At 40.2% G+C, this 23,417-nt stretch overlaps 1 long non-coding RNA gene across 1 annotated transcript; it reads right to left on the bottom strand.

Annotated features, from left to right (window-relative positions):
- Nucleotides 1-6: 6 nt before the first annotated feature.
- On the bottom strand, nt 7-22,818 carry LOC135410219 (uncharacterized). The gene is made up of 2 exons (XR_010428556.1): nt 21,682-22,818; nt 7-21,091 (listed from the first exon to the last, which is right to left on the bottom strand). It is a non-coding gene; the product is annotated as an uncharacterized LOC135410219 (long non-coding RNA).
- Between the last annotated feature and the right edge of the window lie 599 nt (nt 22,819-23,417).

The following is a 23,417-nucleotide window of genomic DNA, read 5'->3' as shown; positions in this document are numbered from 1 at the left end:
CTGGACTCGATGTAGTGAAGCAAAGCTGAGCTCCTTCTTAAAGCGGCAACAAAAACTTTCTTTGTTAGTTCAAAGCTTGGAAATGTGTGTAACTGACCTGGTTGTTGCCTGAGACTGAGCCTTTAAGAAACACCTAAGATCTCACTCCTGTTGTCCATAAAGTAGGTTGGAGTATGATAGTGTGACAGGATGGGTGCTATGCCATGGGAATTAATTCTATGTGGAATTTTAAATTAACCTAATTCACTACTGTTGAAATACAAAACTGCAAATACTGCATAGTATTATGTTAAATCATCCAATTCTAACCTGCGGGAATAGTGCAGATCCTTTTATAATAATAATTCACAAACAGATCTGAGAACAGTATTTGTGGCTAGATTATATATATTTTGGGTGGAAAACCAAGGAAATATATGTAAGCCTGTGTATTTCTTTTCAGACTTGTAGTCTTTGACTGTAGGAGTGTGCCATCTAGAGTTTTAGGCCCTCATAGGTGTTTTTTTTCTCTTTTACCTACATCACATGTAACTTGGTTGCATTATAAAATTAAAAATGGTGTGAAGCTGTACTGAAGACTGAAGCAGTGCATAACATTTTACCTCCAAGGTATTAAAAAACAGCAGTGCAGTATTTTTGTGTAGCTGGCATCTGTGCTGCTGGAATGTGTTGTACATGTTTTATTCAGAGGCAACTTTTAATATAACAATGTCAGACTTGGTTATGTAATATATCAGTTTCTCTGTAAGAAAATTTGTTCTGTTTCTTATTTTCAGTGATTTGATGAAAAATTTCATGTCATTTGGCTGCTTAGAACCTTTTCACTACTGCTTATCATCTTTTGAAATTACTGTTTAGCACTCTGATTTGTGAGTGTATTTTGGCATAATTTCCAGATAGTAGAGCTTACAAGTTGACCTTGCTAATATTTCTGACAAATTCAAGTTTACTTCAAAGGTAAAATAAATTACTCCTATGAAAATGCGTGGGCAGTCTCTGATACAATTATATAATTGAAGCAGTGGAAGTTGAGGGTCTTTTCCATATTCAAATTAAAAAAAATAATTAGCTTCTGTCTGCATAGGAAATAACTGTATGAAATGCCATGCAGTCTCAGCAAGCAAGGAGCTTGCTGAGAAGGGAAGTTGTGATATAATATGATTTTTATAAAAGTAATTTTCCAGTTCTAGTAAACCATTTTGTAATGTCACTGACACTGTGTTGCATTAAAAAATAGGTTTTCAAAGAATGGGTTACTTAATTAACAAATGAACTTGATTATATTTTTGTATTGTGCTCTGACAGTGACAAATGCTACACAAAAAATTTATTATCAAGCATGCAGTCTCCTCATTCCAAAATAAAAGGCTATGTTTTCATATTGTTTCAGTTGACAGCAAAAACTTGGGACCTTTGCAATGCCAGACTGTCTAGCGAGGACTTGTGTCTTTATTTTTTTGACCGTACTTTCATAATGGGCTTGATAGCATGAGCTTAGTGTTACCCAATGAAGTAAAGGTCATTGAAGAGCCACCAAAACCTCAGATTCTGCCCTTGTGATGCAAGTTACTGGTGACTTAAAAACATTTTGTCCAAATGTTATACAATTCATATTATGTAGCTGCAAAAAGCACATCTTGTTTAGAATATATCCCTAAATCTCTTTAGATCAGTGCCCAGAATATCTTGCAGTTGCTATTGGAAACTCTGTTATTAGTCAACGGAGGACTTCCTCTTGGCAGTGCTGTATTTTTAATGGCATCCATGTTTGCTAGTCACTGCATTTACAGTGGAACTTGTATTTCAGCCAGCCTTAGAAGGGAGGGGAAAAGGAAAGCAAATTAAACTTGACTTACTGGCATGAATTTCTTAGCTTCTTGTTACTTGCACTCTCATCTTCCAAGAACACCAACTGTAGCTGCAGTCAGGTTTGCAATAATAATTCTTTTTGTAACTCAAGAGCTTCTGTATATTCAACTCTAAAACCAACACTCCATTAAAATCTAAACCATGCAGATTCCAGTGAAATGGTGCTATGTGATGTGCACGTACCCCTGTATGCAGGAAAGGACTACTCCCACCCTCCCTTAAGTTGGTGTCAGAGTGGAGGAGCATTAGAACAGTTCTGGAGTGTGGTTTTGTCTAGAAAATTAATACTACTTAATGTGCTTCAAAATATTGCTTAGTACTTCCATTGTTCAGTGCATGAATAGAATTTTAGGACTAACTGTTGCTTAACTACAGATACTTGAGTCTATGTGGAGAATAAAGTACTTGAAATAGTCATAAGTCTTCTCTGGAATGACTCTGGAAGCTTAGAGATCCTCTTGATAGGCACCAATTGGAAGTTAGATTCAGCCAGAGACTAGCTTTCAGAAATAAATGGCTCATTAATCTACCTGCCTCTTAAAAATAAACAGCAAACCAAAAATAAAACCCAAAAAACAAAACAAAACCCAAAACAAAACTAAAGAAAACCAACCCCCCAGACTCACCTCTGGTAAAGTTGTTTTTCAGCTGCTGAATGTGGAATGGAAAGCCTTTATCAGTGCACTTCACAGGTGAATTTATTTTGCTCTCTGTGGAGGAAGTCCCCTATAGCAAGCAGTACAATCCTTTCAGTGCTTATCAGGGAAGGAAGAAGAGCTGGAAAGCAGCATACAGGCCCTTTTAACCCACATGCAATAGTAGGGCTTCCACTGGCAAGTTGCAAAGAACATGCCATTCACCTGCACTTGGGATCCCAGAGGTGAGCATTCCTGCTGAAAAAGGCTAAATAAGACTGCACAGCCAGAGCCTCCAGAGTCAGTGCTCAGGAGCCAGTGCTCAGAGACCCAGCACAGCACCTGAGCTCCACCAGCCATCAGTAGGGCTGCACCTTGGCACGAGTCTCCCCGCAGGTTTTTGCTCCTACTAAAGACTGTCCTGTCCTCTGTTTTACTTTTCTCCTCTGGGCCTCTGCACAGCTGGAGTCTTGCGGAAGATCCCTGCCGGTGTGATACTGTGGCATTTTCACTGTGGGTATAGGTGTGGAGGTGAGGGTGCAGATTTGTGAGGGATCAGTTTGTTGGATTGATCCTGGTTCTGAAGGTTTTGCACATCATGGGCTTCATTGCACACCTAAAGGTCAGCATGTAAGCCTTTGCCTCAGACCTGTCCCGTTAAATATCCAGAGTCTGCTCAGCTCTTTTGTGGAGGCTTGACAAAGAATGGACGAGGTTGGATGTGATCCGTGCTGAGTGACGTGCAAGTGTATGAAAGATCTGTTACTCTTGGTGACGTGGTGACTGCAGTCACTGGGCCTTTTCTTTTGTGTGTGTGTGAAACAGCATGGAGTGAGTAACTTTGGGAAAACACTTCCAGATGGGAGGTCTGTTATCCAAGGTCAAAGGGATGACTGGAGGGAGGAAGAACCACCTTTTCAGCTTGAATCAGCCAGCAGAGGTCCAGTAGCTCCCTGCTCTGGAGAAGGTGACAAAATGTGCTGCACTTTTGCATTGCCTAAATAATGAGAGGTGTAAGGTTGTGTTTAAAAAAAAAAATTGAAATTGTAGTGCAAAAATGTTTTTCTCCTCATCCTTGTGTATTTTAGCAGCTTTCAATGCGACCTTGTTAATGTTAGGGTTCCTCATACCATTTGGGCAGCACGTACGCTTCCACTTAGAGGCTACCAGCAGAGAAAGACACATTTAGAGGGACTGCTCACTTGGGAAAAGTTCCTTGTGGGCTTCCATCATGGCAGGTCACGACCTGTTTGCATTGGCAATAGAAGCACAGCTTGTGCCGCAGACAGAGCTTGCTTAAATAAGGTTCCTCTTAGGATCAAGGCTAATTTTCCCCAAAGAATGAAGGATCTTTTCCCAAATTTATACAGTTTTTCTGTAGCAGGCTTTTAGGTTTTGGACATGATGTTTGGAAGTGAAACTTTAGACCAGGCAGATGTAATCCTCTCGGGAAGAGACTGCAAAAATCAACACTGAAGCAGTTTCAAAAAAGTGAGCAGCAAGTAAAATTAACCGTTGCCTCTGTTTATTTAGGTAATTGAGCTTGACACAGTGGTGTGTCTGACAAGTTGCTCTGTGTTTTTTATTCCATTAAATACAGCTATGACACTCAAAGCTGTCACTGCCCGTCTAAGAATATTTGTTTCAGTTTAGACTTTGAAAACTGTGTAAATGTGGATAGATCACGAGGTGGGCAGTGGTGTAAGAAAACTACCCTGTAGAACTGTATCTCTTTCCCTGGACAGCTGCTGAAGTTTATTCTGTTTAAGTTAGAATCAAGAATGAAAACCATAAAAAATTATTAATAGGTGTATTTAAAGTCAATAGCTTCTGTGTCTGTTTTATTCTGAAATCAATGTTGTTATTGCTTTATTTTTTTAATTGAATGATTATTCAACGGACTGCTTGGCCATTATTAGCAGGCTTTATTGTAAGCTGGAAATACCTTTGAAAGATTCGAAGGGAGGATGAAAACTCTGAGAAATCTTGCTGACTGCAATTGAGATAAATTGTATATAAAATGAACACAGAATCTCTGTTTTAAGCATATCAATAACATTTAGTGACTTGTAACAATATTGTAATTGTAGTCATGCCAAGCTTTTTGATCAAAACTTCCCAGAAATGTGATATCTGTATGGAGCCAAAAGCTCTAATAAGCTTTTAGGTAAACTTTGATTTAGTTAAGTGTAGGCACCGCCTAGACATAGAAAGGAGCCTTTGCTAATAGGGAAAATTTACTCCTCTTGGGAAGCTCCAATATTCAGGTAATTCTGAGTCTGATTAGCCATATGGAAGAAACAGCTGCACCTATTATCAGAGTCTTTTCAAGGAACATCAAGGCTTTTCCACATACAAACCATCTTCTCAGTAAAGCAGAGATGTAGATGGGGTCATTTGGAGGCAACTTTGAGAACAAATCAATATGTGATACCATCACTTTGGGAGAGAATTGGATAGAGAAGCCTAGCGAGAGATGCATGTCTCTTTTTCCTTAGACTGTTTTTTTTTTTAATGTGAAGTTTGCTGAAGAAAAAGCCCTCTGTGAAGGAAGTTCGGTGTTTCAGCTGTCTAACTACATAACAGAATGTGAATTATGGTGGATTTGAGCCTGACAGGCTGTTGGGTGGCTGAGGTCAGCGCAAGGAGCAGTATCTTACACTGGTTCTGGGTTGAGAGCACCTGGGCCTTCTGTGTTCTAACATCTGCCTTCAGGATAAGAACAGTCTTTCTCATGTCTTTTCAATGCCCAACTGTCCTATTCAGTCTTCTGAATGCCTGTATAACATGAACAGGGCTTTTTAAAAAAATTCCTGTGATTTCCCAGTTCAGAGGGGATCAATGATCCAATTTATTCCTTCCAGCTCTAGGCAGCATGCATACAAATATTTTGTTCAAAATGAGCTCCTGGGCCCTATTCCTGGATTGCTATTTAGGCAACAAAATAAGGGATGGAATTCTCCAAGTCATCGGCTCCCAGTTGGCCTTGCTGGCACTTTTTTGATTCCTATTTTTTTTTGAAAATCAGACCACGTATTTAAGTGCTTAAGTGCTTAGACATGGATTTGATTCTTAAATTTAGGCACCAATTTTTTTTCCTTCTATTTTGTGTCCTTTATTTGCCAGGTTCCTAAGTGGAAGCAGAACAGATAGTTGTCTGAATTGCCCTGGCTCTGTGTTTGTAAGCAGCTGAAGAGTGACTTTTAATATATGGCCATCTGCACCTAAAATCATAGCAAGAAAGCAATGAAAGTGACTGGCGACTAATGCAGTAAGATCAACATTTTAAACAAAATCAATGCAAGAAAGGCTACAGAGACTGGAAATAGTCGGAGTTAATGAGGTTAAAGATCTTGAATTAGAGAAGATGTAACAAAGTCTGTGCTCTGCAGGGCCCTGGAGGAGCCTCGTGGTCTCTTTTCTTCATGCCTCAGCCATTCCCACAGTCTCTTGCCTGTTGCCTCCCACCAGTTACATCTTTTGTAGTGGTTCTTTGGGGCAGGGTTCCTGTCTGTGTGCTGTGGCCAACCATGACACATATGAGGACGCAGGGATGACATCTGGGTGGTGGTTTTCCTGTTGTTTTGTCCTGTTTCCTTTTCAGTGGTGGGTGAGACCTGAGGGTGTGTTCTTTGGCAGTGAACAAGAAATAACAGAAGACTTCCCTATATTGGCTGTGTTCATTTACTCCTGATCCTTTCAGGTAAATGAGCCAGAGGAATTGAAAGTGTCAGGAGGATGTCTGTTTTCTGTTGTGTCTCCAGTGATCCAAAGGAATCTGTGGGACCAACACTTCAATGCCACCATGGGGGTGGGAGCGAGGGGAGCACAAACACCGTGAGTGAAGAAGACTATTTAAATGGAAAGTGATATTACTGAGGACTGGCTAGAATGCAAGAATTTTGTTTTACAATAAAATTGAGGTTTGACTGCTGCTTTTGTACCATAATAAAAATAAAAACAGAAACCTTTTCACTGCTGAAAAAGCCATACCCACAAGATTTACTCCACACTGGATTGCCAGTAACCTAATGATTTAGTCATTTCCCTGAGTGGCAGGAGGTGGGGATTTATGTTGTCTACCTGATTAAGAGAGAGACTTTGAACTTGAGTTTCATGTATTCCCAGCAAGTGACCTAACCATTATGTTGCAGAGTCAAGTCTCTAGCCCACAGACAGTTGCAATAATGGGAAAACTCCATAGGAGCAAGCTTCTCTTGGAAGCTTAAGATGACAAGAAACTGTACTTTGACACTTCGCCTTTCTTTCATGGTGAACTTCATATATCAGTAAACTACTGAAGTGTTAACTGGCCTTGGATAAAGTGAACTATCTTTCAGACATACAGATGCATCTTACGCTCTTAAAGATCAATTCACTTAGCACATAACGCAGCTTAGAGGTCAAATGATGTAACTGGAGCTTGTAAGGAAGGTGCATGCCATTGCAGCAAAGACAGATCTTAAAACATAGCTTCATTTTTCTTACTTCCTTAAGGCTTGTGGGTTTTGGTTTTTGATATGATTTTAGCAGGGTTGAGTAGGTAAGTTTCCTTACTATGCTGATCTTTCTGTAAAAGACACCTGTAAATGCTGTTCTTTGTGTTATTAGTAACATGTCTTATCTCTCGAGTCATTCAGTGTGTGGGGTTATTCCTTTTTTCCTCTCCCCCTAAGTAGTTTAAAATCTCTCTGGTGAAATACGTATGCAGAAAATAGGTAAGTTTGCTGGAAATTATCTCTGATTAGTTAATTTTCCCTTGTGCAGTGGAAGAGGAGTTACTCAATCTGATATAATGACAAAAAAATCTCACTCAAATGTGGGGAATGGTATAGTTCTGTGACCAGCATGAAGCAGCCTCCCACTCCCTGAGTTTTGTTACTGGCTTGGCTCTGCAACGTGATGCAATTCAGTAATTTAGGCTTTTTCTGCTTCAGATTTCTCAAACATAAAATCAATGGAATCTCTCATGCCCAAAAAATCACTGCTCATAGGTGTTGCTATGAAATTAATACAGTGCTTATCAGTTTTATTCTGCTTCATAAATATTATATTAATAGTTGGCTCATCAGCCAGCTAAATTTTCTGGGGAAAGAAGTAATTTCGGTGTCCAGTAATTTTTCACAGGTAACAAGAAATTTATGTCGGGTGGGTCATTCCAGTCAGTGCTCCGAGTGACAGAAAAGTGTAGGGTAAATTTGGCAGAATTCATATATATTTTATACTGGCTCCAGATGTTTTAAGCATTCTACACATTCATTTTAAAAAATGGTCTTTTAATAGTTGAGATGGTTATTAATTTTTCTGCTCAAACTGAACTTTAATATGAATCTAATATGATGGATATAAATTAGCATGTCTGGCTAATCTAAAACTTTTATTAATTATCCATGGTTTATTTTCTATACATGTCAAGAGCTTTTGATCTTCACTGAGTTTATAAAAGATAATCTGCCATTTAGATTAACAAGAGAAATGTATTTGAAATATGTTGTAAGCAGAATTTTTATATGATCAGCTGCAAAATGATAGATCACAAAGTAAAGGAATTTGGAATGAAGTATAGAAAGGGCTTGAAGGCAAAAATGAGAAGTGGTTCTGAATGGTAGAGGGGTCACAGCTAATCCTGGGATTAATTATTCTGTATACGGAGAGTTGGATTCAGCTCTGATTTAACTCAGCAGGAGTTTTTATTTTGATCTGAACATGAACTTGGTGGTGTGAGTTTTAGGTCAAATATTATATTCCATTAAAATACTAATTTATATTTTTTAAATCAGACTGAGACCATTTGAATTTATAATCATAGTTTTCTCTATATTGAAAGTGCTGCACTGCCAAGTACCTTGCAATGAATGGGACACGTAACAAGTCAAGTGTTTAAAGTACATGATAAAATAAGAAACTGATCTAACATTTTTTTCATATTTTTAAACTTTTTTTCCATCACAAGTCTGGAAAGTAAGTGACTGATTTTTTGTAAAAATTGCCATTAGGCAGCTCTGGTATAATTTATGTTAAGAGGTTTTGGCCTGTTTATGTGCGCTGGAATTTGTCAAAATTAGTAATGCGATATTCCATCTTTAGCAAGCCTATAGAGCAATAAATAATGACACATGACTGCATGTGAGTGTTGTTAGTTAATTTTTTTTGTGGTGTTCATGAAATGCAACAATCTTCCAACCCAGATTCTGCAACATTAGGCAGCAAGTTGTACTCTGAACTAAACCAGATGCTGATCAGCTCTGTTCCTATTATCAACTTGGGGCAGAGATGGTAACCAGACCTTATTTGCAATGTTAACATTTGGAACAGATTAACAGCAGTTAGGCTGAAATGAGAAACCTCCACTTTACTGAAAAGGTTCAAAACATGTAATGCTGTAAAAATCAGGACGTCTGTAGTATGTTAGGTAGGAATAAATAAGTTAACTGTAAGCCACACTTTCCCCTTTGCAGGATGTGTTGTTTCCAGTTTATGAGTGACTCTTTGAAAGGACATGTTTATGAGGTATAGTCAGCTTTAAGTCCTGATAAACCATCTACCTGATGAGGTATAGTATATCCAAACTTGCTGCTCTTGTTTGTTGTGAGGTTGTACAGAAGGTTTTTGTCTGCTGGACAAATCCCACATGCACTCGTGAAGCTCAGAGACCCAGAATACTTTTGACTGCCAGCCTTCTGCTACACTCAAAAGCAAACCCAATGGGTAACATGTCCCAGAGGGGCCTGGCAGAGTATGTGGAACATGTGGTGGCCCTTACACTGCACACTGGGCTGGAGATGTTTCTCTGTGACTGCCTATGGTATCTCAGAGGATTGAGGGGGAACTGGAGGGGTTCAACAGGAGTGTAGCAAAGGCCTAATGCTTTTTAGGCTGAAACTAGGCTAAGCCTCATCCCTTCTTTGTGAATGTTGTATAATTATTGCTGCAACCATAAACTTCTACAATGTGTTATTTCTGGTGTTGTATTACCTTCCTCCTCCTGTCCTGTGCTTTTTTATTGGGAATATTGCTTTAGCAGGAATTGAGTAGCAAGCTTCAATTCTAAGGAAAGTCTTTCTGCAAAAGTCAGTCAGAGATGTTGCTGGGTTCTCATTGTGTCACCTGCTGCATGATTTTTCCATGTACCTAGTTTGAAAACATGGTATTCAAGTTTGCAGAGAGGAAAAGCTTTTTGCAAACTCATGTGCAAGGCTGCTATTTAAATGGAGTTATTAACCACTGTCAGTACAGATTTTGAGTAAGGACATTAGCTACCCTGGTAATCTGATCAGATTTTTCATATAGCAGCCAGGTCAGCCAAGAAAATCACCAACCACAGCTGGGAAAAGAATCAGCAGCAAGGTGCTTCCTTCATGAGTGGAGGGGGCTGTATTGGTGGTGCTGACCACTCACCTTGGTAAGCTAAATGGGAAATTAAACCTAATCTGCTCTAATTGCATCGGGTAAACTATCGCCTGGGTTTCAGCTCAGTTTATGTTGACTTGAAACAGGTCTTGGTTAAGCAGGTAGGGTGGCTGAAGGTATGTGCTGGAGCCGTAGCTGTGGTTCAGCTGTGACTTGTTATGTGTAACTTTCTGCAGGTAAAGTTACAATCCTTCCTGTAGGGAGTAGCAACAGCCATTCCTGTCTTTTGGGAAGGAGCAAATCTGTAATGACAGGGACCCTGCCCTTTGCTGCTCTGGAGGGACGTGTTTGGCCTTCTCCTTTGTGGGACGTAAAGAGGAGCCAAGGTGTGGTCAGGCAGAGCAATGGCAGCACTGAGATGAGCACTGCAAGGAAGAAACTAGAAAAATACTAAGACACGGAAACATTTTCTCCATGCAAGCTGGTTAGAGATATGATCTAAAACATGTCTTACCATGGACAGCAAATGAAGGGTTCCTGGAAGCATGGGACGCCTGCCTATCTGTAACACTGTTTCCATGTGCAGTGGGTACATGTGGTGTATGCTTTGGCCCACATTGCTGAGACCCCGGGGTTTTGCTCCTGACCTTCAGTCACAAAAAAAAAAAAAAAGTTGCCTTCTAGTTTGTGTACACCCATCAAGGATGTGAGGCAAGTTCAGGTGAATAAGTGGGTCCAGGCATGCCTTGGACCTACGCTGTAGAGGAGTGCTGGCTTTCCCTCCAGTAGCCCACAGCTGCATCGTATAGCTCCTGAGTGAATCCACCTATAGGTCACCCAGGGATGCGGGTTTATGTCATTATTTTTACTCCTTCCAAAATTTATTATAGAAAATATGTTTGCCTTTTTCTTGACCTTCTAGGTATTTGGACCTTATGAAAATTGATCAAGCTGTTACTGAATTACAGGTCAGTGTGTAGCCACCCCTGTCTCTGGTGTTACTTAGAAGCTTATCTGAATTTCGCTTTGTGGCTGGACCTCCTTTATGCTCTCTATATTTCAAATTAGGAAGAATATTTTCAGATGCAGAAGAAAAGCTGTGAGAAATTTGCACGTAATAGTGTATTCCATGTAAAAGTGAAAAAGTAGTGAAATAATAAGCTGTTATTATTTTAAAGCATGACCTTCTTTTAGATGGTTTATATGGGATTAATTTTCCCCCTCAAATTAGTTGCCATCACCAAGGAAGCTTGGAGGGAAGCCATTTATGGCATTGGCACTGTAGAAACAGGCAGATGGGCAGCTCTGAGGTATGGTGGATGCTGCTATCTCTGCTGAAATACTTTGGTCTGAGACTGATTTTAGAGTATCCAGCATAAGTGCACAGTTCAAGATGGTGAACCAAGAGTATAATGCCAGCAAATAACCTGTTGCTCAGCATGCTGCATGGCTATGGTGTTAATAACTCCCACACCAAATGGCTGCAAACCATTTTATAAAGTTTGGCTTCATATATGGCTTCCAGTGAGGCAGAGTTTTGAGATGAAAACTTGAAGTGACACTGTTGAACAGAAAGTTTTTTGTGCCCAGTCTTTCATGCTTTCAGTCCTTCACCTCTCTGCAATTTTTTATCTCTTGGTGGTTCTAAGGCAGCACTGCCCAGTTGTCATTTCAGCATCTACTAGACCTGTTACCAGATTTCGTTTCTTCATAGTAAAATTTTGTTCGGACTTTACCTTGGTCTCTTGAAATGTTTTGCTGGGCAGTGGCATGTTTCCATAGGAAATCTTCTACTCTGAAGACAAAATCACACTATATCTAACTCTTGCATTTTAACTTCTCTCTGCTTTACCTTCGCAATGAACATTCCTATTGCAAAGAGTTCCTTAGCCCTTTAAGCCCTTTTTTAATATAAACCATTGCTTTTAAAGGTCCATTTTGCCTATTGTAAGAAATCTGTCATATTGGAATTAGTGACTGAGTTTTAAATATGGAGCTGATATGCCGTAAAGTCTCAGTTGCAGTTTGCATTAAATTTAGATTTAAAACGAGCAAAAATGTAATTGCGGGATAAAAACTGGCGATACTCACAGCCTAGGAATTATGTTTCAGACTTTGGAAGGAAAATGGCTTGGCTTATTTTTTTTTTCCTTTCAGGAACACTATTATTTTCTGACTTAATGGTTTCAGATGCTGTTAAATGAAAAAAATATTTCTGGAATAAGTGAGTTTTGCAGGTGCTTTGTCCTGGGGTGTCTCTCAGAGTTTTACAGTATGACTCTTTATGAAAACAACACATCACAAACCTTCATAAAGTAGCTTCCAGCCAGCCAGGAGTGACAGCTGAGGTTGCTGGTGTGCAGCTGCCCTCATGGGGTGTGACCAGCCTGCCCAGCCCAGCATTTCGCCATGCTGGGTGGGAGGCTGCAACAGAGGACAGCATGCAGTCATTCCTTTGGAAAAAATGTATTGTATTACATACAAAGAAGAAGAAAAAGGATTCAGATCTTATAGTCTCAAGGACTAATAATGTCTTATCATGTTACAAATATGTAACCCAGTTGTAACTGAACTATTGACTGGACTTAGTTACCACAGCTGGAACTTAGCTGGGGACCCAAATTAGCAGAAGAGGTTTGCTCTCAGCAGAAGCTCCCCAGGGGCATCACCATCTCACTCATTATTTATTTATTTATATATAATAATATATTATTCTTACTGTCTCAAGCATTCATTTAGGTCAGCTATGAGAGTAATTATAAAGAAAAAACATCTTTTTCATGGTGATTCTAATTAAGAGGAAACTCTCCTCTTTTCCTTTCCCTACAAATGAAGAAGCAGAGTGGTCAGTGTGGGCCACATTGCCCTACCTCTCCGTCCTTGAGAGCCTAATCCCACACTGTGTTCATACTTTGAGTCAGAGCAACAAAATGATGAAATGCTGAAATTTGGTGGAGTGAACGCTCCTCAGTCAAAGACCAGCAATGCTCTTGCTGTCACTCCAAAGCAGACAGGGTTCCCATCCTGGTACGGACAAGACAAATTTGATCAATAGGCATTTCAACTGCTTCTACTAAAAACCAAACCCAATCTACCACTTGGTCGTGAGGTCTGAGGTTTCAGCATACGTACTGTGAGGTGGAAGTTACCTTGGAAAACTGAGGTGTAGGCTGTCCCTTCCCACTGCATATGTCTTGTAGTCACTCCCAGGAGCAACAATCCTTGAGGAATGGTAAAACTGACTGTATATACATCTGAAATGACCCAAGTATACAACTTATGTTAAAAAGAGTCTATGATTTTAGTGATAGAATTGCTTTTCTGCCTTTTACTTGTTTCACCAAAGATCAGTTTTTTTCTGCCCAAATCTTTTTTTTGTTCCCCAACAAAAATGTGCTTGTCAAATAATAGAAAAATGGTTTTCGGTGTTTTTGTTAAAATCATGAAATGCCATTTTGTTGTTTCTCTAAAAAAAAAAATCCTCACTTGTGCTCAAACACAGTAATTCTTTAATTTCCTAGTGCATCTCTTTTCTTCCTTCCACCTCTTTTTAAATGGAGAAGCCTCTTTAGGGAATTTTCCTTGTGCCAGGTCAGATGCTCTTTCCTGCCTATACAGTATCGTTACAGTAACTCTCAAGGCACTGCATCACTAAGGTGCTTTGTGGAGCACTTCATACCATGTTAACAGTTTCTTAGTCATCTATATATTGTCTGTGTTGGTAACGTCCTGGGGCTGGACCAAGGTCTTAGAAGTGTTTGTTTTATTTTCAACTTGTTAAACATGAAAGAGAGAGTGGAATTGTTAGTCAAAGATGAAGGTTTTACAAGTATTTCTCATTCGCTTGATGTAAAATAAATTCTTTACAGAGTAACTGGAATGTCTTTGCACATGTTCCAGGATGGTTGTACCCAGCTTTGAGATGAGAACAGTACCTTTCCAAGTAACATACAGTTAACTCACTGCCAGCTTTACGTACAGCCTTTAGTCAGAGACATATGTCATTTCTATTTTACAGCTGTCCAGACACACTCTTAAAAAACCTAAGCTGTATACACCAGATGTTACTTAGTCCGGTGTGGTCTACCTTGGACCCATTCCAAACCTGCCTGTGTATAATTTTCAAGTCCCAACAGCCCTGCAGTGCTAGAAGATAAAAAACTGACCATAACTGTACCCTTTCATATTACTTAGAGCTCAGTTTAATTATCTGAAACACTACCAGATATATAGTTCAATCAGAAGAATTCCACCTTAATGTTAACTGCTACCACATCCATTTTTTTTTTCTAATTCGAGGCAGTTTTGGGTTACTAGCTCTGAATTATGCAAAGTTCAAATCAGTGATTATCATAATTATCTAAAGAGGGTTTTTTTCTTAAATTGTGAATAATGGAGTGTGCTTATACGGCCTTATTGGGAAAGGCAGTCCATGAATTTATATGATTTTGGTTTATGTACAGATGGGTTGGGTATGTATGTGTGACTTGGAACTGATATTTTAAAATTTTATGCCTTTAATTTTAAATAGGGTCACCTCCAGCAAAAATCTTATTTACAGAGCTGTTAAGTAACCAGCAGTGCCAATGGTACCCTCTCAAGAAAGAAAGTTTCTCAAGTTTTTGAGTCAGCGCTGTTTAAGCATTTGCTTGTGGTCAAGTGAATGCTTAAGTGCTTCCCTGAAGAAGATGTCAGTAACCCAATGATGGTTTTAAATCTGAGCCTTCAGTGCCTGTAAAGTTTCTTTCAGAACCCTGGTTCTGACTGTAGCCTGGCTCTGAAGAGGTATTTAGGTTTCGAGCCCTCCTTTGTGGGTTTTGTGTGCTTTGTAGGCCTCAGCCCTTGCCCTGGAAATGTAAGGATAAGAAATATTCTGAAGTAATGTGGCAAACCCCACTTTCTTTAAACAGTATTTTCAATGTATCCATTATGATCTCATGTTACAACAGTATTTTAATATGAAAAAAATAGAAAAGCAGTTTAATAGTTTGGTTATTTTGTAGTCACTGCTGATTTTCTTAGTATTTCCCTTCTTTGGTGTATGAGTTTTCTGTATATATCAACTGTGATAAATTTATCTCATTTGTCTTTGCTGAATTTTTTTATTTGCATTACAAAACTGTTTCTTTAGTTTTGGAGCAGAAAAGAGTTCAGAGAAACAAAATACCAAGGAAAATATTAGTGAGAACTTGTAAAAAGTGATGACTGGTGCTCAAAATGTGTAATCGATGGAAGCAGAGGCCACTTGGTTATGGATTCATTTTATCAGCACACAGAAGCAAGTGTAAGACCCATGGGGCAAATTAGAACGAACAAACCCATTTGATTTTGATATTAAGTATTAAGCATATCCCTTTTATGAGCACTCTATGTCTTGGCTGTTATTTCCCTGAATGATGCATTGCATTTCAAGTAGTGGTACTGCAGGGTAAACCTAAATCAGATAAAAGTGTTTAATGGAGGAAACTGATATTTCTATTTCACTCTGTGAATAGGTACTTTCCTTTAAGATTTTTAAATAGAAATAACAATAGTAATAATAAATATTGCCAGCTAATGTATTATCTTTTATAGATTCTTTTAACTTACATTAATTAGAACCCTTGCTTCACACATTTCTTCTTTTTGATTCGAATTATCTTATGTTTCAGCTGCCTTTTCAACTTTCAATTTTTGATCTCCTTCATGAGTCAGAACTCCAGAGTACTGAAGATTTTTGCCCCTTTTTGCCTTGCACTGCTTTCACATTTGTATCTATGGCTCCCTGCTCCACTTTCTCAGTGTTCCATCTGAGCTCCTGCTAAAACTGAAAGCTTTGGGGAAAATAAATCTAAGATGTCAGTGACTTAAAGCCCAGTGCTGTAAGTTTAAGATGTTTGCCTAATATCACATCACCAAAATGGAACAGATAAAGATGAAGTGTAAAGTATATGTAACAGTTAAGTGCAGTAATTGGAGAATGCAGGCAGCAGATCTGGGAAGGTGATAAGGTAAGCAAAAGCTTCTTGGGAAAGGTAAACTGTCTGAAGAGCTGACAGTGATATGCGCTGACTGGAAGGAACCCAAAATTGTTTTAGCCTTTAAGCATCCAACAGACATTGGAGTAATTGAGTAATCATACACTCTGGGTCCAGTATTCCTGTCACTGATACCCCATGAGTCTCAGTTATTGGTGTAATTTAAATCTGATAGCCACATAATGGACCAAATTCTCTTCTCTACTTTTCAATAAGTTGTCCTATTGGATTCAATATGAAGAATGTTTGCTTAAGTGCGGTGAGTAGGATTTGTGTCATGAGGCTTATTTTGCTTCTCAAAAGTGGTATTCCCTGCTGTAGGTACTCTAGAGCACCATAGAAGACACAATACTTACTCTAAAGGAAAATTCCCTGAAGCACCATAGATTAGTTTAAATTCTCAAAAAGGTGTAAACTTTCCTGTTTCTTCCAGCATTTAGGCACTTTTCCTTAATTTTTACACCAAAAATTGTCCCCAGGTCTCTCTTTGGTGCCAGCATTTTGAAAGTGTGTCAGATTCTGCACTGTAAAAGATGACGTCTCCCCCTATGTATTTCTTGGAATGACAGCTTCTACCTTTCAAGGGTCATTTGGGTCAGAAATTTTCATTAAAAAATATTTGAGTACATGCCACATACCTTGTCTGTTTATTCAATCTTAATATTCAACAAAACATTTCAATATTGCTAAGCAGCCAGATCGGAATAAGCTCATTGCAGCATGGGAACATCTTTCTGTGCTGGTTTTGTATATAGCACCTCATACACTGAGGCTTGGGGTGCATAGGCTGTACTGTGGTGCAGATAATAAATACTAATCATCAGGAGAGCTTTAAGGTGGGACTTTTGCAATGAGCATACAGCTTTGTGGAACAATCTGGCCCTAATTTGCCCAGTAAAATGGGTGATGGGCTTTCACGTTTCTCCCGAGTACTAAGGTGTTTGATCAATATGTAGGAAGTGTTATAGAACACGTTAAAAGGATCTGGTCAGCCCCACGGCCTGCAGTGGGTGGAAAGCCAGGCCCACAGCTTAACCCAGAAATTTGGCCCTTGCAGGATTTTTCCAACCAGTAGCACATATGCCATGGGGGAGGCCTTTCTTGACATTATGTGAGTTAGTTAAATTTGGGATTTGTTCAGAAGCTTTGTTTTGCAAAGTCTTCCCTCTACATGTTTCCTTCCATGGTCTCCACTCTCCCCAGCCATAGGGAAGCTTTCAGGTTGGCTCTAGCAAAGTAGCACTAGTCTGGTAAACTAAATTAGTCTGAACGACTCCTAGTAACCTAAACAAAACATGGCACTGCTGTGCAGTGATACTGTGTAACTGGTAGCACACTTTCTAGCATGATTTGGGCCATGATAACCATCATTTCTCCAAAGAGGTCAGCCAAGGAACTGTTCCAAGAGCAGGATGAGAGCACCCTCTTGGAGGAGAGAGGGGCAGAGTACAGCTGCATTGACATGAGCTGTGCTGTGCAAAGCCAGAAAACACTCCTTTTATTGCACATTTTATGCAATAAAATAGCAACAGAAAAATGTGCATCTGGGGAAATAGTTCTCTGGTGGCAGCCTGGTTCTGTTCACTGAGACTCTGTAGGTAGCTGAGGTATCTTGTCCCCTTTCTACCAGGAAGCAGCCTCCCACACTCTGAGACTTCCCTGCATCATCACTTTTGCAGGCAGCAGTACCTCATGGCTGTCACCCCACCTAACTGATGTATCACCTCCCCACATCTCCACATCTTTCAGAGGTTTCACACCTGGAAAGAGGGGTGAGTTTTCAAAGAGAAAAAAGGGTTGAAGACTGCCCATCCTCTCCAAGACCCTTCCTATCAAAGTGCATGGCTAAAGCTTGCCCTGTAGCTTTCATGGGCTCAAGACTTGATTTCTCTGCACACTTTTTCGAGGTATGATAAATGTAGCCTTGCCCTTTGCTTCCATCAAGCATATTGCTGCATGGGTCATCCTTCCGGTTTGTTGCTTTGACCGTGACACTTCTCTCTATTGCTTCAAAAAGAAGCTCCTTTCTCTCAGTTCTTAAAACCTTTCAAAACCTAATTTTCATCCTGCCCATCCTTCAGTATAAAGGATCAACTCCAGCTTCCATTACCCACGTGGCAGATTTTCAGACAGATACTGCCAAGCTCTCTCACTTGCTGTCCTGCAGCATGGGCAGGGCTCTATCCACATCCCCATTCTTTACAGCCATATGCTGATCTCCATTTTACCTGCTGCCTATGGAAAACTAGACAAATGTGAGGTGTCACCAACTACCGATACCTCATATTATGCTACCTTGCTGATCTATATCAAGCCATTGTCTTTTGTTTTAAATTCAATTCAAAAGATGAGGTTTGCAAATATGTTTAAGCTTGTCAAACCTATGAATTTTAATAGGACATATGAAGCTCAATGTTTTTTCTGAATTTGGGTATAAATTCTTCTGGAGGAAGGGTGGTATTTTATTTTAATGAGACAGGTCTAGTAATAAACTCTTAGGTGTTATTGTAGAACATATTATTTTTTAAAATAATAGTACTTGGAAAAATATCTGACCCTACTTCATTCTGCAGGAAATATACTCTATCTTCTGCTGCCTCACAGTGTTTGCCTGTTTTCATATGTACTGTTACTTTTGTTCATCTGGAATAGTAGCACCTCACTACTATTTCTGATTTCAAAGTAGGTGTTGATTCCAGCAATTTCCCAAGATGTATTTTTTAAAGTTGAAATCAAAAGAGAATCTGGTTTAAGGATATGACTGAGAGGAAATGGTACATACTTGCCCATGTTTAATTCTGAATACTGATAGGAAAAAAAATCTCAAGCCAGTCTCCCCAAAAAATTTCTTTTAGAAAAAGTTACTTAAAAAAGCCAGGCCAAGGTGATTTTTGTGGCAAACAGTTTTCTTGCTGTTTGCTTCCTTCTTTTGCAAAACACACAATTAATTTCTTCAGTGCAAATAATGAACCCCACAAATCATCCAACATGTATGATTTTATGCTAAAAATGGAACCAGTTGCCTTAGAGATTTGTAGATGTTGGAATAATATATGAGATCATCTTTCCCAGTGCCCCATAAAGGTTAGATTTTTCCATTGAGAGATGTCAGCTAAGGTGATTATGCTGTGAGCAGACTAAGCCTTGGGATTTCACAGCAGATCTCAAATGTATTTAGTAAGACTAATTAGCTCATTTTAAACAGGACTTTGGTATTTTGTTAAAAGAAGAGCACATTTATATATTTTATAGTATTTCTATAGGATCAGTTCAGGGTAATTAAGTGGAAAAACAATGTAATAAATTCTTGGAAACAATCCCCTATAAATATTGGTTTATCATTTGGCATTCTCCTCTCATTTCCACCGGATACCAGTGGGATTTGTATATCCGCTTCCTTTATGTTTCTAATTAAGAAACCACCTCAGATTTGTGGAAAACCTACACAATCTGTCACTTTGACTGCTGAGGAATGGGCATGCTTCCCTGACCCCTATCCCCATCAATCTGAATAGATCCAATTTCATTGATTTATATCGAATAGAATTTCATTGGTGGCTACTGCATAAATCTACAATGACTTGCACATTTTGTTTCACCTAAACGATGATTGGGTGGAATGTGTCTGTTTAAAAGTGACCTTCTCCAGTTTTTGAACTTTGGCTTATAGCAGAGGGAAAAAGGTTTTAGTCGTTTTTATTCCCAAAGACTCATAAAAGTCATCACTGAGTTTTCCAAGGTATTTGGTTCATTTAAAGTTTTTCACCCAAAGTCTGACATTCTGTCACACTTAAAATGCGATTTATTCAGAAAGTGGCTTTAATAAATGTAAGAAGACTAATTAGGATAGGGTTATTGTTTTTTTTTAAATTACATTTTTTTGTAGAAACGTGCCTTATGTCAGCACCACACAACTAACAAGGCCAAGCTGAAGTGCATTAAAAAGTTGAAGGCATTTGGTTTGCTTCCTTGTAAATGTTGAGATGAGCATTTTCTCTTTGTGCTGGACTCGCAAGAGGCTCAGGGCTCAAGGGCAGGAGAGTTATGAGGCTGTAACAGTGCCTTGCACACTGCACTCCCACTCCTGGGTATGTCTCTGAGGGACCTGACAAGTGAGTGAGGATGGTTTGGCTGCTCAGTGCTAGGTGCCTGTGTGCTCTCTGCCATCACCTGCAAAGGTGAAGCACACTGCATTTTCAGAGCAGCATACTGTGTGTATCTCTATGCAAGTGAAGTAGGCAGTAGCCAGGGCTCTCCTTGCCTTGGGAAATTTTGGAGGGCCCCTTCAGCTGATGCAGGAGATGTCACAGGATGGATATCACCCACAGTGAGCAGCCCAGATGCAGCCCATGTTTGGGGTGAGGGCACAGGAATTCGATGGTGCAGGTGGGATTGTCACATTTGCATCATAAGCCATCATGTCACATACACTGTTCACAGACAGCAAAAGTATTTAACAGATTTGACGTTTCTACTTTAGAGTTTTAGCCACTGCTTACCTCAGCCTCACCTCAGGGAGCACATTTACCATCCACAGCATGCAGTAGGGTTCATCTTCCATTTTTGGGACCGAAACCCACAGTTGTTTATTCTAGCTCACCCTCCAATTCCAGGAGTTGGGGTGTCCACACAGACAACATGCTGAACCCCAAGACAAGTCAAAACAAACTGGGGCTCAGCTTAGCTTACCAGTAATTGAGTCTCCTCTGCATTGATTTGAATCACAAAGTCAGCTTGCCATGAGGCATTTTTTATGAAGTCTTCTAAAGCACTTCTTTTGCTTCTAAAAGAGACTATTTAGGTGAATCTTTGGTATTTCTGAAGACTGCTTTTTTTCTTGGTGGTTTATTCAAATACAGTGTTCTTGCATACTCAATTGCTTTCTTTCTGGTAACTGTAGTGCTAATTCCCATTCCAAAGCACTGACAAATGTGATTTTTGTTAGTGCAGTGTGTGCTGCAGGAAGCACTTTTGTAGCGCAAGATTTCATGACAAGAATCTGTAGCCTTTCTGTCATTGTTTTTGAAGTGCATAGGAGACAGATCACCACTGGGTTCCGCAGGTTCCAGTAGCAGGCTTCCCTGTCAGAGGTTAGTCTTTAGCATTCTATCACTCTCTTTAATTATGGGTACTGCAAAATTCCTCATCCAGATTAACATATTACATGTAATTACTTACAATTTTGGAGTTCTGCATCATAAACTGCTCACTTTAAGATATCTGAAATGATAAATTAAAATTTTTATTCCAGAGTTGTAAATAACATCTCCAGCCACTAAACTGGAATGTAATTTTAACCCTTGCCTTACTTTAACCATGATAATTCTTATAGTGGCCTTCTGTATTGGTCATATGTCTTCCCTATGTCTGATGTTGGTTTGCAAACATACACATTATGGAATTTTGACCAGCAACAGATCCCAGGCTTGACCAAATGGTTGCATGAACATGCCTTGATATTATGATTTCTGTGTTTTGATCTTTGCATTCTTTCCTCTTTGACATCAGACAAAAAGAGGAGAGAAACAGTAAAAATGAAATGTAGATGTTTCTTTCAATATGCCTTGTCTCCAAACACCTGCAGCCCACCTAGGGCGATACAGCTGAGAATATGGTGCAGAAGCTCTTGCACATGCTTGGGAACGGTGTTTGAAGTTGTTAGGGAAAGCACCACGTGCACAATCTGCCTGGCAGACACTCAGCTGCCTGTGCCTGGCACTGACAAGGGTAAGGCAGGGAGAGGAGCAAATCACAAACATGTGATAGACTCTGCATACCACCATTCACATACCCTTGCCCTGGCATCTCACCTGGTAGCCACGGATAAGCCAGCAGTGCAACTTCCTGACAGTTTAGGATTTCAGGCCCTGCCCAGCCCTCCTGCACTAGTGGTGTGTCACAGGCCTGGGGGCAGACAGAAAAGAGAGAACATGTCCTCCTTTTTCAGGGGTGCAGGTGTCCCCCGAGCAGTTACCCACTCCTTGGTCCAAGCCACAGGGACAATGCTTCAAATGGAAGTTTGCAAACGGCTGGAGGGAGATCCAATGAATGCCCTGTAAATATGTTGATGCTAATGCTTTGCTACTTTAGATACAGATGTAACTTAATGCCTTGGGGCTGGAAGGTGGGGGCTGTGGAGATTACTCTTTGTTTGCTGACAGAGCTCTGAAACATTTGGATAAGCATGGAGATTACTTTTGTCAAGCTGAAAAGTCCAGAGCTGTGTAATATGCCTGTGTTCCTGAGGTGGAGGAATTATTTCTGACACTTTAGAGGGGAAGAAATCATATATGCAGGACAGTGCAAATGTTATGCTGGAGACTTACATTTAAATGTGTGCAGCAGCGGTAAAAGAGGGACGTCTGTGTACAGAATACAAAAATTCTATGTTTGTAGACTCTATATAAAAGATGGAAGAAGGATTTTCAGTTTACCTATGGCCATAGGGAGCAGATTATGCCAAGGGCAAGAAAACATAAGGAGGTTGCACCTGAAAACCATTACACCCATTTGCCTACAACGGAGAACATTGACACTTGGCCTCGGAACCATAATGTTCCCAACCTCTATGCTTAGTAAAATTATGCCAGCAGGACACAATCAGAAAATGTTAATTCTGGCCATAAAAACTATGCCACAAAGCCAGCCAGATGCAAACTGATCCCTTTGATTTCTCTGGCTGTCAGAGGGTAACCCAAAACAGGGCAGCAAACGGCACCATTGAGGGCCTACACCCTCATCTGACTGTGCCACTGGGGTGCCCAGCGCTGGTGGTGCTGGGCAGTCAGCTCGAGCAACACTTTGACCAGGGGCCCTTCAGAGGCCCCTTCCCTCCCCACCCCTCGCGAAGGGGTGCCTGTGTGATCCGGGGGGCAGCAAGCTGTGCCCAGGCCGCCGGCAGGAGGCAGGTCTGGTAGCACTGCCCCTGCTCCTGAGGCGCAGGCAGCTGAGGTGGCGGCGGCTGGGAATTGTGGGGGATCGTGGGTGGGTGGGAGAGCCGGGAACCACTGTAGCACAAATAACACCTCACTACTTAGTTCTGCAGTTCCCTGTACCCGTAAATTCCATATAGCAGCAACACATGAAAAACAAGTATTGCCTGCATTACTCGGTCTTGCAGTGGATGGAGGCCGGGCAGCTCTGAGGCGAGCAGCAGCGCACAGAAGCTCATTCGGCGTATGGGTTAGATTAGGGCTGCGCCTTCCCACTGAGGTCAACGTGCTAGGCAGGCTGTGGATCAGGGGAGCTTCCTGCAGTGGCTGCTGCTGCCACTGTGGTGGAATTTTCTCCTCCTATGCAGTTTATTTGCTGCTCCTTCCCATCCCTGGAGGAAATCTTCCTCGTTGAAGGTTTAGTGGAAGGCTTCAACATGCCTCTGGTTGACAGGACATTAAGGGTAAATATTTCAGGAAGTGTTTTGAGGGGAATAATGCATTATTTTTTGTTTAAAAGCATTTTGACTGCATGTTTTTCAATGCAGAATAATTGAGACATTTTCAGCTTTAATTACAGATGTTTGGCTTCTGTCAAATAATTTGTTATTAAT

Source organism: Pseudopipra pipra, chromosome 1, assembly GCF_036250125.1.
Source record: "Pseudopipra pipra isolate bDixPip1 chromosome 1, bDixPip1.hap1, whole genome shotgun sequence".
Lineage (NCBI taxonomy): Eukaryota > Metazoa > Chordata > Aves > Passeriformes > Pipridae > Pseudopipra > Pseudopipra pipra.
Note: the sequence above shows the minus strand (reverse complement) of the source record. Positions and strands in the feature narration are given on the sequence as shown.